This window comes from Schistocerca piceifrons, chromosome 4 (genome assembly GCF_021461385.2).
Source record: "Schistocerca piceifrons isolate TAMUIC-IGC-003096 chromosome 4, iqSchPice1.1, whole genome shotgun sequence".
NCBI classification, from domain to species: Eukaryota; Metazoa; Arthropoda; class Insecta; order Orthoptera; family Acrididae; genus Schistocerca; species Schistocerca piceifrons.
This window is the reverse complement of record NC_060141.1, coordinates 496,509,353-496,529,153: the sequence shown is the minus strand read 5'-3', so window position 1 is coordinate 496,529,153 and position 19,801 is coordinate 496,509,353.

Here is a 19,801-nt window from a genome sequence, read left to right as displayed (position 1 = left end):
CATCTGTAAATGACAGGGTGATCATTCTTTAAATAAGTAAAATGATATATGCAAATTAACAAAATATATTGTTGCAATGATAAAACATGTAATTTAGAGTCTTAATAGAAACAGTTTCTTTCTTGTCTTTGTATGAAGTTATTCACTTTTATTTCATGTAAATTTCTATGTAATTTGGGAAGATGTGTGTTAAAATTTTAATTGTGCCAATCTAAAAATTTAATTTGTAACAATGACAGAAATTGTTTAAAATCATATAAATAGAGGCAACTTGTACACCGCCATAGGTAAGTCTGAGGTCAGTCTTATGTCAGCCATGAGACAGTGTTAAGTCAATTTTATGCATGTGGTTCACCACCGTACATCAAGTGTAGGAAATAAAGCCCTTTGTGAGCAAGAAATACTGGATTTTTTTTTTTTTTTTAACCATTGAATGATCCTCGTGTGGTGATGCAGTAACATCAAAATGAACCTATAGCAGTGTTAAGAAACAGCACCCCAGATTACACAAGATATGTATTATTTATTTGGTGGAGGATATCTGTAATATGACGTGGTATTCCGTTTTCCATGTGTTAAGCAACTATAAACATCACAAACTTCACCACACAAAAACATTTTCGTCATGTTATATTACACCTTCCAGGAATTCCTAACTTTCGACCTGAACTCACCATCCTTCTCCAGGTCCCTCCCTAACTACAACAATCTTTCAGCAGAAGAAAGGACTGTCCCACACAACCTAAAAAGAGATCCCAATATGATCAGCAACAAAGGTTCCACCACTGTTTTGATGAACTGGAACTACCTGGCAGAGGGTCTCAGTCGGCTGTCCAACATCTCCACCTACAAGCTCTGCTAAAATGACTCCATCACAGAAGTCCAACATAACCACCAATCACTGCTGAAAACGTTAGGCCCATCCCAGAACCTCTTCCCCCGAATCCATCTCCTTGCTCACCCCAACAGCTCACACACCCACCTTCTATATGCTTCCCAAAATCCACAAACCTAACAATCCTGGGTGCTCCCTTGTGGCTGGTTACAGTGCCCCCACCAAAAGAATCTTGGCCCTTATTGACCAACATCAACAACCAATCGTCCAAGATACCAACTACTTTCTGCAATGTATCTCAACCATCCCCACGTATAAGATACCAACTACTTTCTGCAGTGTATCTCCACCATCCCCACACCCTTACATCCTGGGTCCCCACTCATCACTGTAGGTGCAATCACCATATACACCAACATCCCCCATGCCCATGGCCTTGCTCTGATTGAACACTACCTCTCCCAATGCCCTGCAGATTCCAGGCCCACCATTTCATTCCTTCTACACCTAACCACCTACATCCTAGCCCATAACTACTTCACCTCTGAAGAGAAAGAATACAAACAGATTTGTGGCACAGCCATGGGCACCCACATGGCACTCTCTTGTGTCAACTTCTTCATGGGCCACCTAGAGGAAAAGATCGCTGAACCTCTGGTCAGGTTCAGGTTTATTGATGACACCTTTATAAACTGGACCCAAGGCCAGGACTCCTTGTCCTCATTCCTCCACAATCTCAACACTTTCTCTCCTATCCATTGCACCGTATCCTCATTCCTCCACAATCTCAACACCTTCTCTCCTATCCACTTCACCTGGTTTTCCACACCCATTGAGCAACCTTCCCAGATGTCAATCTCCTCATCTCAGATGACTCCATCCACACATCAATCCACATCAAACCCATCAATCATAACGCATGCATACTTTCACAGCTGCCACCTCTTCCACACCTAAAAATTCCTCCCATAGATCCTAGCCACCTGTTGCAGACGCATCTGCAATGATGAGAACACACTCGTCCAGTATGCTGAAGGCCTCACAAAGGCCTTCACTGGCAGGCAGTACACCCCAGACTTAATACATAAACAGATCTCCTGTGCCATATCTCCATACACACCTGATCATCACATCCATCCCAAGAACCACCCACAAAAAAGCAACCGCCCCCCCCCCCCTCCCCCACTCTTGACACACAATACCACTTGGGACTGGAACGACTGAACCACATCCTTCATAAGGTCTTTGATTATCTATCGTCATGCCCTGACATGAGGGATGTCATAACCAAGATACTTCCATCCCCTCCCAGTATGGTGTTCCACCACCCACCCAACTTCCATAACATCCTAGTCCATCCCTATGCCACTCTCACCCCCAATCCCCTGCCACAGGGGTCATACCCTTCCGGGAGACCCAGATGCAAGGCCTGCCCTATGCACCCACACAGTGCCTCCTACTGCAGTCCCATTGCAGGCATATCCTAGCTAATCAGAGGCTGGGCTGATTGTGAAAGCAGCCATTTATATACCAGCTCTGCTGCAACCACTGCACAGCATTTTACATTGGTATGACAACCAATCAGCTGTCAACCAGAATGAAAGGCCACTGTCAAATTGTTGCCGAAAACAAGGTGAACCTCTCAATGGTCCAACATGCAGTAGAGCACAACATGTGAGATTTCAATGGCTGCTTCACAATCCATGCATCTGGTTTCTCCCCCCCCACCACCACCAGCTTTTTCTGAGTCGAGCAGATGTGAGTTATCCTTACAGCACATACTTCACTCCCGTAATCTCACTGGCCTAAGCCCAAGGTAACTCCCTATTTCGCACACCCCTCCCCCCCCCCCCCTCCCCCACCTCCGGCCACCAATTGTGTGTGTGTGTGTGTGTGTGTGTGTGTGTGTGTGTGTGTGTGTGTGTGTGTGTGTGTGTGTGAGTGCATGTTTCTCTTACAGTTTGAGAAAGGTAAGCTCTGTACCAAAGCAAAGCTCTGTACCTTTTCTTCACATATCTGTCAACTACACAGCACTTCTGTCTTCTGGTGAGTTGTCTCATTATTCCTAAATAATTTGTTGCTCTCAACCAGAAATTTCCATGCATTATTATTTAAATTTGATAGAATTCTGTCTGGGCTGGCGACAGGGACTGCTGCCCTGTCACAATCGATGGACATGGTATTTTCTGATGTGAAGTTCAAGTTGGTGTACCACTATTTAGATGGCTTAATGGTGTATAGTAACTCAATTCAGCACCACCTGGTACATTTGGAGGAAGTGTTTGGAACTCAGGGTAAATCCTGAGAAGGTGATTTTTGCCTCTCCTTCAATGAAATTCATGAGACATATTGTGTCTGAAGAGGGGACCCACATCAATCCTGACAAAATGTAATTGTAAATCAAATGCCTCGTCCATGTAATCTTAAACAAATTGCTCAGGTTTTAGGGATAGCAAATATCTTCTGTAAGTTCATTGAGGGGTTTGCTGAGAATATGGCTCCTCTGAATAAACTGCAATGGAAGAAGTATAAATTTACTTGGATCCTTCTTAGGAGGCCATTTTCTTAGCGCTTAAACAGTCGTTACAGTCTGCACCAGTGTTAGCTCTACCGGATTTTAAAGAAGAATTCATTTTACAATCTGATACCTGGGGACAAGGACTTGGCAGAGTTATGTTACAAGAGAAATAAGTGGAGCAGAGGGCTACTGCTTATGCCTCAAGGAGGTTAAATCAGTTGGAGAAGAAGTATTCCATATATGAGCTGGAAGCCCTTGTCGTTTCGTTTGGAATAGAGAAATTCAAGCACTATCTGGAAATGGAGAATCAAGCCTTTATCTGATACTTGTGAAGCCCTGTAAGACAGGATGAATTGTGAGGTTGGCTACCATGATTCTAATATTTAGATTTGAGGTCCACAATATCAAGGGCTCTGAAAACACATTGGCCAAAGGCTTAAGCTGCATGCATGAACAGGAGGATGATAGTCCAACCCACCATCCTCCTGAGGGTGGACAGAAACAGGCAGATCAAATTAGTTCCATCCTGACTTGGATCCCTAGTCTGTTCAGAGATATTAGCGAATCTCAGGATCGGGATGTCATCAACCAGAGGACTGAGGATGTTGAGCATATCTACCCTTGTTTAAGGAAAGATCAGGTGCTGTGTTGTAAGGCAAATGAAGTGGGACATGCAAAGCCTCCATTACCTGAGGAACTGGTCCTGCTGTTATTTAAACATTTCCTTGAATCCCTGGCAGGTTGTGGGGGGAATGGGGGTATACAAAATGTGGGAGAAGATCTGGAAGTTTTTCTTACGGCCGAAAATGAGCACAGAGATTTGCAAGAGATTGCAACTGTTAGATATGTACTCTGAGTAAACCTGCTCAGAATAATAAGATCAGGTACGTGGTTGCAAAACCTATTGATATGGAATTTCAATGCATTTGTATTGATTTTGCATATCCCCTGCAGAGATCTAATGATCGAAGCAAGTTTATTTTGGTTTGTATTGACACCTGTATCAGATGTGTATACTGTAGTCGTTGCCCACTGGAGGGATGATGATCTGTTCAGTAACCCAGAATTAAATATGATTTTTTGGACCTTTGGACCACCAAAATCCGTCATTACTGATCATATGAGCTGTTTAACTGCTGATATATTGACAAGAATTTTTCTAAGAATGGGAGTGAAACACATGACCACAACCCCATGCTATCATAACTGCTCTTATCCTGAGTGTCTTAAGACAGTCTCAAATCTGTGCTGACCGCCTACCATTATAAGGATCAAAGTAATTGGACCATTCTCTGCCCTGGTTTATCATGGCATTGAACGCTGCATGTTGTGAGGCTCACGGATCAATGCTGGCCAAATTACTTCCAAGTTATCACGTGACAACTCCACTGTGCAACTTGTTGGTAATTGAAGAATCCTCAAAAGGAAATACCCGGGAAGCCCACAGGAAGAATGCCATGCATTACAACCAGCAGCGCCGGTCAAATGCTTACCGAGTTGTCAATGTTGTTTGCATCAGGAATTTCCAGGATGTCAGTAAAGAGGCAGAAGGAATCTCTAAATAATTGTTGTCCTAGTATAGAAGGACATTGTGTATTAGAAGATTTCTTACCAGACTAATGGTGCTGTTAGAAGATTGTCACACTGGTAAAGAGGTAACAGTTCACTGCACTGTCTGTACTTACTGCTGGTCTCTGCAGTCATGTGCCCAAGCTCTCTATTAGTCCTGGTTGTTTGGTGGAACAGCTTCAAGAAATGTGTGCACAGGGCATGATATCATTTATCTAGTGGGACATTCAACTGCACTTCAGACTTGTGAGTTGTGGATGCACATCATAGCGGAAACGTAAGACGTGTCGGAAGTTATGTAACTTTTGTGAGACATGACTAGTGTGGACATGTTGTGATTGTGAGAGGAAATTGGCCCATGCAGAGAATAAGGGGAAGTATGTTTTGTCTTTTAAACCTTAGGGTATTGTTTTAGGGTAGGCTTGTTGTGCAAAAACTAATTCATGAGTTATTCAAGGTGACAATGTATTTGACAGAATCAGTTTAATGCACCCATGTTATTTGCCTGTCATGGTCTCTTCAAGTCAGTGCATTTCAAGGCGTATGTTGCAATGAACAATTATGTGGCTAAGACTGATTTGCTGAGTGCTTGACAAAATGATTTTCTGAATAGCCTTTCTAATGCATTGTTGTTAATTATTAGTTTTCCACTTTGAGAATTGCTACATTTCGAAGGTTTCATTAAATCCACTTCCTATGCTTATAAGATTACCCTTGATATGGAGAGTGAATAATTCAGTGGCCTGTTGGCTAATTTTTTGTTAATATCAGTTAATGATTAATTTTCTGCTGCATGTAGATTTTTTTGCAATTATTTGTGGATTGCTGAGAAAGCTTGCAATTGATACATTTAGGGATCATTTGTATCTGCTTTATCAATGGTGATTCATTTGTGTTTCATAATGGCTTGGGTATTCATTCTGATGCATTAGTCTGTTTGAGTCTAGTCAGTATTTACAAAATATGGTCCTTTGTTGGTGTTTTCTTAAGGTTGTCTTAAATTGGTACGAGGGTGGTTTCAAAAGTTCTCAGAATGGAAAGGAAAAAAAGTACTTTCATCACTGAAAATTTTTATATTTTTCAATGTAGTCTCCTTATAGATTAATGCACTTGGTCCAGTGATTTTCCAGTGCCTTGATCCCATCTCACAAATGAGTTTCTTCCAGACCTGCAAAATAGTTGTCAACTCTACCAATACTTCGTTTGAAGTGAATCTTTGTCCATCAAGTTTTCAATTTTGGGAAGAGATGGAAATCCTATGGAGCCATATTAGGTGACTAAGGAGGGTGTGGCAACACTTCATACCTTAGTCCATGTAATTTTGCCTTGGCAATGGCACAAGTGTGCAGGTGTGCAGTGTCATGATGGAAGGTGACTTTTTTCCTTGCTAAACTTGGCCTTTTTTCGCATATCTTTTGTTACAGTTTGTCCATTAGGTTAGCATAGTATTCTCCAGTAATTTTTTGCCCAGTGGGGCGATAATCTACAAATAGAATCCCCTTTGCATCCCAGAACACTGATATCATGACCTTTCCCAATGAAGGAACTGTCTTTGTTTCCCTTGGTGGCAGAGAATCAACATGTTTCCACTGCTTTGACCATTGTTTAGTCTCTGGGGTATAGTAGTGCACCGAAGTTTTGTCTGTGGTCACAAACCAGCACAAGATATCTTGTTCATTTCTCCAAAAATGGGCCAAACATTGTTCTGATATGTCCATTCTCCATTTTGATCAAGCGTCAAGAGTCACAACACCCATCTTGCAGATAATTTTTTCATATCTAATTATTCAGTTAAAATGTGATATAACCTTTCAGATGACATCTGTCAAACTTGAGCAATTTCATACACTTTCAATCAGTGATCCTCCATGATCATTTTGCACACTTTTGCAATGATTTCTCGAGTAGTGACACATCTTAACTGACCACTGCATGGATTATCATCTAAGCTCTCCAGACCAAATTTAAATTCATTTGTCCATGTGGCAACAGTTGACTATGAAGGAGCAGAGTTCCCTCGTGTATTCTGGAAATCGGCATGAATGTCCTTTGCTTTCATACCTTTCTTTGTTAAGTACCTCATCACTGCTTGAATCTCGATTTTTTTCCATCTTTGCAAATTACTACATGGGAACAACAACAAAGCCACGTCACCACCACAGCTTTCTTCCAAGAGCACTGACATGGCACATGTTTACAGTCAACAGTCCAATGAATATCACATGAAACAACCATTGCGCTAGCGTTGACCTCTCATGGTGATTCAAAGAACTTCTCAAACCACCCTCATATGTGCATCACAACCCATGTTCAATCAATTTCTGTGCACCTTTAGATTCACCTTCCAATTACACCATTTGTGTGTGATGCTGAAACATTATTTATTAGGGATTTATCAAATGGGGGAATGCAGCTGTTAGGACAGTGACTATACACATGAGAGGATGGAGCTGCTCTATCTGTCCATCAGATTTGGGTTCTACTGGATTGCTAAGGCAAATGACAGGATGGCTCCTTAATAATGGCCATAGCCGACCCCCTGACCTGTCCCCATAGGCTATCTGTTATCCTCCTAAAGCATGTTATGTATGCTGTGTGTTATATTTTGGCAAATAAATAAATAAAATAAACTGCGATTTTAACTGCCCCCCCCCCCCCAACCCCCCACCAAAGGTATGGAGGAATATAAAGTCTGAGAAATCATGCCCTCACCAATAGCAAGGAAATGACCTTGGAGCAGGTAGGGAGATGGCCACGAAAGGCTAGGAGATGACCTTGGAGCAGGTAGGGAGATGGCCATGAAATCTCAACATTTTGTCAGCAAATGAGTATGGTACTCATCAAAATGTCATAATATTTTAACACTGCCATACAGCTGGTAACTGTGAGCTATCCTTCTGTTCCTTAGTCATTTGCAGTAGTATGGACTTGGGACATATCATCAACCACTGATAATGTGACCATGCTGTAAGTAGGTATATAATAGGCTGCCCTGTGCAGGCGCTACCTCATAGGTACTTCCTTCAATGCTGAGAAGACCTTCTGAAGGTGCAATATATATATATATATGCGTCTTTCTGCCCAGCCGAGTCCAGAGTTCCATATTTGTCAGTGATTTCTCAGTGTCCTGCTCTCCTTACAGCATCTCTGGAACAACATGCCAGTTGCAGCTAACAGTTAAGAGTCCAGAGAAATGTCTGGAAAACATTGGTTTAAAAATATTAACTGAAAGGTCACTATGTCTCCTTTCTAACCATTAATGTCCTTTTGTAAGAAAATGTAATGTCTTAGAATGAGGCACACCAATTAAAATTTCAAAGAACTGATGAGGTTTCCATGCCCTGTATTATGTTATGGATTAACCTGGTTACTTTATCTGAGGCATCTGAAAGTGCAGTCTCTCAAAGCACTCAATGCTTAAACTGGGTCACCAATGTGGCATAGAAAGCAGACAGAATATGTCTGCTCTACTTTTATAGAAAGTACAAACAATCCTGACTCTTATGGTTACATGACATTTAGGTCTGCTTGGTTGGTCCAATTAAAGCTTTTTGTTGCAGTCTATTATGAGGAAACAGGGTTGGCCGTGTGGTATATATTAATGTTGTATATCAGACTGGAGCAAATAATTATCTGTAGTTCTTATGAGACAGTCATTATTTTATATTTGAGAAGTTTTTTTTTTTGAAAAAAAGCTCTCCAAACATATAATTGTAGTGTTTGTATCGCGTCAATTGTATCACAGTAGATAATAGTTAAGCTAAGTAATGGGACATCCTTAGCTATCCAATCAGTTTCGATGGCTATGTCTTCAGAATCCATTTGTCTTATTATGCACAGAGAACAGTATGCAATCCTGAGTGTTGTTAAACATATGACATGATCAAGGTGAATGTAATGCAGTTTTTCTAATTTTTTTTTTTTTAGGGGGAAAGGGGGGGGGGGGGGTGCTCAAAAATGTAGCACACTACTCAATACCAGGGCATGTTAGGATTCAGGATAGTGAGTGGAAGCTAATCAGGGACACACTGCAGAGATACTGCTTACTGTTTAGTCAGAAGCTCAGGCACTGATAGGAGGATGAATGCCTGGAAGTGATGGACAAGAATCTGATACATAAAATCTCCTGTCTGGCTACACCATTCAGCTTCCTAGTCACAAAGTCAGAGTGAATTGGCACTATTCTGTTTTTGTATTTCGCATGTACTGTCTTGTAATCTGTGGCTCTCTGCTAAGGTGAGAGGACTCATCTATTCATAACTCCTGTAGTGTATATATTACAGTGTGCCACATTTTAATAGAGCATATTTTGCACTGTGATGAGAATGTAGTAGTAGATAAAATTGGTGGGATTGTGATCTTATTTTTGTTGAAAAGATGAGATTAGTGCAGATCTGGAAATTTTGTGGACTCTAATCTAAACTACTGTGCCAGAGATTAACTGTATTATAGATGGGCTGGCTCATCCATTTTTAGTTTCGAGATCATCTAGCCACCTTTTATTTTTTCAAATCTTTTATCATCAATTTATTCTCTAGTTATATGGAGAATTATAATGAATAATATAGTACAAAAGTTTTGATGTGTGATTTGACTTCATTTTAGAGATTTGCTGTAAATGTTTATGAATGAAACATTTTACTGATGCACCTTCAGTCGTGATGCACACAATTTCAGAGAGTGCATGTCCATACAGTTCACAGGCCCAGTTATAGAGGCGACCTGGGTTGGCCTCCTGGCATGCTCTGGTGAACCGCCTAAGAAACAGCATTATTTAAGCGACTGCAAATGAGTGCTCGGCCTATTCTTTATGCTGTTGTCCAGTCAACGTATTTGTTGCTGTGCACAACCTGATCTTATGTGACACTCTATAAGGTACTGTTCCAACATCATATTTGTTCTTGCTGTAACAAACTTGGTGATGAGTGAGGGTTACATTTTCTCCGCATGTTAGTGTCAGTTCTAAGTCACCTGACAAACATATTGATGGAAGAAATACTCCAATGTCTCATTGCCCAGCAGAACAACAGCAGGCTCTTGCCACTGCTATCACTCAAGTGGCATGTGTGTTCATGGCAGGGTACTCTCCCACCAGACATGGTTATGCTGACATTTCCAGGTTTTTCGATGGACAATACAAATCTGTGTAAGGCTTTCTCTCTTTCCTGGCTTTCACTGTGCATGTATCAGTTGCTGTGACAACTCGTGCCTTTGCAATAATTGGCCAGCTTATCATTTGATCACATGTGCAAGCATCTCTCAACCTATTAGTTTGGCAGAGTGCATGTCATTGTCAGATATATAGAATTTTACCATTGTCAGAAATGACCAAACCAGTCTTACAAAGCCTGGGCTGCAGAATCACATGGCTTGAGCCATTGTTGTAAATTTGTCACTAGTACCCATCACGAATTCTTCACTGATCACAGGGTGAATGATATTTATATTCTTCTGGCTCCAGATAGGGAAGTATGTGAAAAAACACTTCAGTGTGAGAATCCAAAGCTTACGTACATGCTCAATATTGCAAAGTCCTTTGAAGTGTCATGGGCTGCAGGTGATGAGATTGCTGCATGGGGGGTATCAGAAGCTGCTCAGTCAACGCCCATTAGGCATGTTGCAAGTGTTCAGGATGATGTGGAAGCTGTTGCAGCAGTACAACCTTCAACCCAGTGTCGCATGGGGTAGCGTCGATTACAGCCACAGTAGGAAATGGCCACGTCACAGCAGTGGCCACATGCCCCCTTCCATCTTGCTCATACTGCTTCATCCAACATGAGCTTGCTATATGCCCTAAGTGTGGGCAGTTTGCAACAAGTGTCAAAAGAATGGTCCCAGTGCATCGATGTGTAACTCCTCTTCAAATGTGACAGACACGGTAGTAGTGATCAGCATAAACTGTATCTCTACAATGATTGTTTTCTAGAACAAATTGTTTGTTGACTTACATGTGTTTAGCAAACTACTAAAAATGCAAGTGGACATGAGAGCTGCAGTGACTTTAGTAAACACACAAACATACATAGACGTGGGCACCCCTCCCCTCACAGAGGTTTGTGAGAAGTTGCTTAGCTACAATAGACAGTAGATTTCGATCTTAGATCAGTTCTCTGCTCCTGCATATTACAAATCTGCTGTTCACCCTGTCACCTTCCTTGTTGTGGATTATTCTCTTAGTGCATATGTGTTTGGGTTACAGGCACTTAATGGTTTCAGTCTCTCCATTGCTGATGAGGAAAATTTAGTGTCAGATTAAGTTCTGTATCAGCAACTGGAGCCTGGAGCCCCTCTGCTCTGAGTTTTCATCGCTGTTTTCCCTGGGCTCAATTGTATTGCCAGTTTTCAGGACCGCATTGCCATGAAACAGTCAACTCACCCTTGTTTATTTCAGCTGCAGCAGATGCCTGTCGAGTTGACTGACTCTGTCAAGGCTGAATTATACCTTGTGATGTCGCTTGAGACTGATGACCATAGATGTTAAGTCCCATAGTGCTTAGAGCCAGAGCCATGTCGCTTGATGTCATTCAGCCTATTTTCTTCCAGTGAATGGATTAAACCACTGGTCATCATTAAGAAGTCGACAGGTAAGCTTCAGCTCTGTGGTGCCTTCAGTGCCATGATCAATACTCAGTCTGTGATAGACACATACCCTTTGCCCTACCCTGATGAGTTGCTTGCAAAATTATGAGGTGGCCACTACTTTGCCAAGGTTGATTTGTTGGATGTGTACCTCCAGCTCCCCTTGCATGAGGCCACTAGGTGCCTTCTCATTGTCAATGCACCTTTTGATATACACCAATATCAATGCTTGTCTTTTGGCATCCCTAGCATGCCCACAGATTTTTTGTTAGAACAGATGGAGCTGCTATCTTGGATGCCAGCCGTGGACACTCCATCTCCTGCTGCAACCAACACCGCTTCTTACAGCATAGCCTGCTCCACAAAATTTCCAGCTGGGTCATATAATGATACAGCCTTCTCCAAAATTCATATGAATTGTCTGATTCCACCTTTTTTTCTATGCATCTGGATAGTTATCGGGCAATTCAGTGCTTCCTAAGGCCTTGTATGTGTCTCTTTATATATATCATTCTGTCATATTTGATAAAAAACTTGATATTCATTGTGAAGGCATGTGGAATGTTACGGAAGGATGTGTGTTGTCGTAATTATCGGTGGATTGTTGTCATAGATAAAATTATGTACACATACTAAATTAAGTAACTAATCAAAAAATTAAAGTAACAAATACTTAAAAATAAATAACTAGAGACTGCAGAGATATTAGCATGAAAAACCAATGCTTCTAATTTACAAAATTGTAATCTAAAAATCCAGTAAAAGAAAACCTCCCTTTCTTGAGAAACAACTTAAAAGTTATTACCAAGCAAGGTATTTTAATTTGTAATTTATTTTTATGTCTTCCTCTGCAATTAATATTCTTTGTAATTACATTTTTGATTAACTCTCCAATTTTATACGTCTTACAGTTTTCCAACTTCCAGAATTTGAGGCCTTATTTGTGCATGTTATGTATGTAATCGGATAAAGCATGAGCTCTGTTCTACCATCGATTGTTAGTAACCAAATCCAAACTCTAATTAATTACATAACTAAAATAATACAAGAGACATTATTGTAATTAAAGTTCAGAATGATTTTCTTATGGAAAACTAAGTATATTACTATAAAAGATTGCCATTCAATATTGTATTTTATACATTATTCGGCTGTAACATCAGTTTCTTTACATTTTGTAAATTTTAATTGTAACATCAAAATTGTACAAAACTAATAATGCTTAATTTTGGAAGCAATTGTTAAATTTCTATATAAAGCAGTGCTGTGACAAGTCAGTTTTGAAGTTACTCTTGGAAGTCAAAGAGATGAGTGAAGTCTGTCGGTGTTTTGTTTACATGACGAGTGTGCAGTTTGGATGTGAATTAATGTGAATAAATCTTGTAAAGCATGAAAATTTCCCATTCATTCATCAGTGGATCAGGCAGAAGAAACTTAAGTAACACTCAGTATTAATCATTACATATGGTGGAGTTGAGCTGGGATCGATGTTTGAAATGTGGAAATATGTTTAACAAGTGATTGTTTCAGGTGAACATGAGACAAAACCTAAACATAAACTGTCTTGAAAAATTTTGTGTTAAGGATGCACAGAGCAAATGGATGTTGCTGCATGGGAAGTGTTGGTGTTGATAAAAAAGGACCAAATTCTCAGACGACACCGTCAACCATCAAATGAGTAACAGTTTATCTTTTTAATTAAATAGTTTTGTGACAGTGACAAATATTAGTTTGGGAAGTTTTTATATTATGTAATTTACCATGGCCGATAATGACAAGATAAAGATGAGTGAGGAAAAACTTGTAAGCAGCGAATCAATGGAAAACACTTCGAACCTAGGATGAAGTATCAGTGAACTATCACCCAATAGTAATCAGAGTGTAGATCGAAGCTTTGGTGGAGAGGGTTCCAGTGAAAATTTCTCCACGAGTACTCCAATTGCACAGGGAAGAGTAGGCGGAGTTGATTTGTTAATGTTATTAATGCAGCATATGAAAGAAGCTTAGGAACAGATGGGACAGATTAGGTAGGATACTAGTAAGATAAGGGAAATCCAGGATGGTTGGGCAGCACTAAAAATTACTGATGAGACAGGGCAGGGTGAACTCAATACTCATGTAGGAGCAGTAGAAGGAAGGTTAGAAACATCAGAAACTAATTTCACACAAGACTTTAAAATGCTTTCCAGGAGATGGTAAATAGCATCCTGTTGATTTTTTACAGCATTGTCAAGATAATTTTAGTAATGACATGACAGACAGTGTTAAAATAAAAATTCGTTAATAGATTTTTTTGATGAAGAAGCAATATCATGAGCCAATCAGAATACTAATTGTACACTGTCATATGATGAATTTGAAAGAAAGTTCTTAAATAAGTTTTGACCAAAATCCGAGCAACCTAGGATTAAGAGTGAGTTTTTCAATGGTTGAATGTATAGGGAAGGTGATGGTATCTTTGAAGTGTTTTTGTGAAAACCAATTGAGGAATGTAGTGCACTTAGATAAACCTTTTGACAATCTAATACAAATAGATGCCTTAAAAAGGAGATTACTGAAAAGTGTACAGTGGGAGTTGATTTATGGACCAGATGACTCCGTACATCAGTTCTTGAGATATGTGGATAAGTTGGATAGAGCCTCTGAGAGAAATGAGAGGTTAAGTAATGAAAGATTTGACAATCAACCATCTGGGGGGTGGAATCAGGGCAGGAATCAAGGTAGGAATGACAATGAAAATCAGAATAATAATAGTGGTTACAAAAGAAGTGATAACAGATGGATCAACCATAGAAATGGGAATGGAAACAGAGGATATGACAACAGGGAGAGACTTGGGAGAATAATAACAGACAAATGGATAATCACCAATCAATACCAGGCAATTTAAACCCATGGATGCCTCATTGGGAGCTTGTCAGTTTGGGGCGAGAAATAAGTACCAAAATTAGGCAAAACACCACCGGCCTAGACACATCGAAAATAACTACAGAAGACAGAGTAATCGAAGATATTGGAGTGGAAATGACAGAACTAATGTAAGAAGAACACATCAGATAAGCAAATTACTGTGAGACAGTAAATTCTGTAAAAGCATGAATGAAAGTGTTGAAGATAGAAGTAATAGGATCTTTAAGAATGTTGAAGAGGTTCCGTTAGAGGAGGAAACTATGTCACGTCTATATAATCAGTGTGGCAAAGAAGTTTGCGAAGAAAATGTTGGTTCTGATAATAATCCTGATGAGTTTAGAGTAGGTAAATTAATGGAGGAAGAATCTATCACTGTTAAGTGCTTAGGTGATGATACTTGCGCTGGTGTACTTGTCAACAATTCTGATGATCATTGTGAAGATGTTGTAGAAGTACCTAATTTTGGAGATGATAGCATGTGTGACGATGTTGGTAGCGAAAGTGACAATAGTAATGATGAATGGGAGGAAGAATTAGACAGCATGGTGTACATGAAGGTTAAAGAAGATTTAATTAATGGTGAAAGAGATGATGTCAGTAGTATTTGTGAAAACTTTGAGAAACAGATTGTGTCTATGGAAACTGGGAAGGTATCATCAGATAAGGAACATATGGACATACATTATGATTTAGATGTGATGCTAGAAATTTTATGGGTCACTTACAAGGGTTATAGTGACAGTGACAGAGTAAAAAGGGTCATCAAGATAACTTGTGAAGAATTGGATTCCAACTGGGAAGTTAGAATCAATCAGCAAGCTTACAGTGAGATCAGTTTGGGGAAAAGTAGACAGTGTGAAAAGAGGGACATGACATCAAGCAATCATCTGATGTAGCTCTAACAAGGGGAGGCCGCCAATTGTGAAATTCAGATTCAGTTCATACTGCGCATAATAAAAGCTCATGGCCAGAGGTGTAATGTGGCAAGCTTGTGTCTGTATATGTGTGGATGGATACGTGTGTGTGTGAGAGTGTATACCCATCCTTTTTCCCCCCTAAGGTAAGTCTTTCCGCTCCCGGGATTGGAATGACTCCTTACCCTCTCCCTTAAAACCCAAATCCTTTCGTCTTTCCCTCTCCTTCCCTCTTTCCTGACGAGTTAACCGTTGGTTGCGAAAGCTAGAATTTTGTGTGTATGTTTGTGTTTGTTTGTGTGTCTATCAACGTGCCAGCGCTTTCGTTTGGTAAGTCACATCATCTTTGTTTTTTAGATATATATATATTATTATATTTATATTATATATATATTATATATATATATTCCCGGCAATCAGTTGCAACAATTATGCATCTAATAAGTTGTTGAAAGTCGTTTGTCGTGGAAAAACTGGCGACTTCGAACATGATTATGTTTTCCACAAACAAAGTTGTATTTGACAAATGTTATTAATTGTCTTCATAATGTTTACACGTGTAGTTAGCGGAAGACGTAGAAACGATATTCCGAAACGAATACGTATAGTGAAAGTAAAATGTTCGAATTATAGTAGAGACCCCATATATATATATATATATATATATATATATATATATATATATATATATATATATACATACATACATATATATAAACAAAGATGAGGTGACTTACCGAACAAAAGCGCTGGCAGGTCAATAGACACACAAACAAACACAAACATACACACAAAATTCAAGCTTTCGCAACAAACTGTTGCCTCATCAGGAAAGAGGGAAGGAGAAGGAAAGACAAAAGGATATGGGTTTTAAGGGAGAGGGTAAGGAGTCATTCCAATCCCGGGAGCGGAAAGACTTACCTTAGGGGGAAAAAAGGACAGGTATACACTCGCACACACGCACATATCCATCCACACATACAGCCACAAGCAGACATATTTAAAGACCTAATAATATATATATATATATATATATATATATATATATATATATATATATATATATACACACACACACTCCTGGAAATGGAAAAAAGAACACATTGACACCGGTGTGTCAGACCCACCATACTTGCTCCGGACACTGCGAGAGGGCTGTACAAGCAATGATCACACGCACGGCACAGCGGACACACCAGGAACCGCGGTGTTAGCCATCGAATGGTGCTAGCTGCGCAGCATTTGTGCACCGCCGCCGTCAGTGTCAGCCAGTTTGCCGTGGCATACGGAGCTCCATCGCAGTCTTTAACACTGGTAGCATGCCGCGACAGCGTGGACGTGAACCGTATGTGCAGTTGACGGACTTTGAGCGAGGGCATATAGTGGGCATGCGGGAGGCTGGGTGGATGTACCGCCGAATTGCTTAACATGTGGGGCGTGAGGTCTCCACAGCACATCGATGTTGTCGCCAATGGTCGGCGGAAGGTGCACGTGCCCGTCGACCTGGGACCGGACCGCAGCGATGCACGGATGCACGCCAAGACCGTAGGATCCTACGCAGTGCCGTAGGGGACCGCACCGCCACTTCCCAGCAAATTAGGGACACTGTTGCTCCTGGGGTATCGGCGAGGACCATTCGCAACTGTCTCCATGAAGCTGGGCTATGGTCCCGCACACAGTTAGGCCGTCTTCCGCTCACGCCCCAACATCGTGCAGCCCGCCTCCAGTGGTGTCGCGACAGGCGTGAATGGAGGGACGAATGGAAACGTGTCGTCTTCAGCGATGAGAGTCGCTTCTGCCTTGGTGCCAATGATGGTCGTATGCGTGTTTGGCGCCGTGCAGGTGAGCGCCACAATCAGGACTGCATACGACCGAGGCACACAGGGCCAACACCCGGCGTCATGGTGTGGGGAGCAATCTCCTACACCGGCCGTACACCACTGGTGATCATCGAGGGGACACTGAATAGTGCACGGTACATCCAAACCATCATCGAACCCATCGTTCTACCATTCCTAGACCGGCAAGGGAACTTGCTGTTTCAACAGGACAATGCACGTCCGCATGTATCCCGTGCCACCCAACGTGCTCTAGAAGGTGTAAGTCAACTACCCTGGCCAGCAAGATCTCCGGATCTGTCCCCCATTGAGCATGTTTGGGACTGGATGAAGCGTCGTCTCACGCGGTCTGCACGTCCAGCGCGAACACTGGTCCAAATGAGGCGCCAGGTGGAAATGGCATGGCAAGCCGTTCCATAGGACTACATCCAGCATCTGTACGATCGTCTCCATGGGAGAATAGCAGCCTGCATTGCTGCGAAAGGTGGATATACACTGTACTAGTGCCGACATTGTGCATGCTCTGTTGCCTGTGTCTATGTGCCTGTGGTTCTGTCAGTGTGATCATGTGATGTATCTGACCCCAGGAATGTGTCAATAAAGTTTCCCCTTCCTGGGACAATGAATTCACGGTGTTCTTATTTCAATTTCCAGGAGTGTGTGTGTCTATATATATATATATATATATATATATATATATATATATATATATATATATATATATATATATATATATATATAAAAAAACAAATACTAAAAAAAAAAGGTTGCATGGCGCGAGATTCGATCCGGTGCCCTTCGGATTACGAACCCGATCGTTTCTGCTGCGCCATGACGCTGTAGGAAATTATAAATCGTAGAGAGTATTTCACCGCAATGGTTTCTATTAACTGTCGATTTTCTCGACAATGGCTGAGAAGTGCATCTTGATGCTTTGCCACATTACACCTCTGGCCATGAGCTTTTATTATGCGCAGTATGAATCGAATCTGAATTTCACAATTGGCGGCCTCCCCTTATAAGTAAGATTCAGACAAGTAAGAGAAATTTTGCATTCAAGAATGGTTTGAATGAAAAAATTGACATTAACAAGGAAGACAATGAAGAAGAATGCAGTGAAGACCAGTATGCTGAATTAGTGGCCACCAAACGAAAAGAAGCTGGAAGTCTAGATGAAGAATAGACAGATCAATTAGGTAGTTTGTTGTGGAAATACAAAGATGTGTTTAGTGAGAAACAAGAAAAAGTGAAAAACTATGAATGTAGATTTAATCTAAAACCTCACGAACCGTTTTTTATCAAACAATATGGAGTAAGTGTCAAACACCAAGAAAAATTTAGATAATGTAAAAACCCTCAGGAGGACACATCTTTGTGTCAAGGGTGTGGTGAGCACTAGGTCTCCAAGCTATGTAGTGATCTATTTTCTTCTTTTTGATTTAGGATACTACATCTTGTACTCACCTATAAACCTGTAATGAAGTTATCTCTTACTGAAAATACTATCCATTTTCTGTAGTATAAGTTTTCTGTATGTAACATGACTATTGAGTGACATCGTTTGAGGAATAATTTGAAAATGTAAAGTGTGTACTAAATTTGACTTTCCTACAATAGTGATTTACCAGTTATTGTAGTCATACTCTGTAGAGCATGTATTTGATTTGTGGGTGCTTCTTTGAGAATTACAGGCATGGTCATGATTTTATGAATTTGCTAATGAGAGGAACAAATGGACAATGGTAAAGATGTACATGTGTTACTAAATGGACATGTTACACTGTGACAAAAGACATTTTGTGAAAAGTTTGTTATTACAAGATGGTGTGATGATGAACAGTCTGTGAATTTGTTTGATATGATAAAGAGTTAAATGAGATCTGGGGGGGCCAAATATACTGTATAGTGGAATATACTGAAATATTAATCAAAAATAAAGGATACATATATAATTCATTTTTGGTTCATTGTCTTGAGGTGGATGCTACACCAAACAACACCTTATAATCGGGAGTTCATTTATTTACCTCTTCACACAAGTAAGGCTTACAGAGAACTGGATGGCAGAACTACACAAAGATAATGTTTTGCTAGGTTCGAAGATGATGCTCAGATTGATACTGGTATTGATCTCATCGGCGCATCATAGCTCCCCCCCCTCCCCCCCCCTCCCCTCCCCCGCAGTACAGTACAGAGTACTCCTGAGTGGCCGGGGGGGGGGGGGGGGGAGTGTGACTACTGCGTCGGCAGGGGTGGTCCGCTGGAGTCGAAACACGGTCAGCTCGACAGAGTTGTCAGGGAGCTGTGTTGTTAGATGACGTGAAGGAAGGTCCGGCCACCGAACCTGGAAGTCATTGAAGCACGCCAGGCTTCGTACTGGGCGTGCTGGTTGTGGGGTGACAGGTAGGTTGGCAATTTGCGGGAGGAATGGAGTGACGATGATGATGTCTCCGGTGGGCATGGCAAACACACGAAGCATGTCTAGGTCGACATCGGGTGAGAGGGGAACACATTTCACCAGGTGTCGGGGAATGGTGGAGGTTGTGTCATGAGAACCAGATGAAGGGAAACATATGACGAACAGTATGTCATCATGTAATATTATAAAGATGTCATGGATTATGTCTGGGGGGACAGG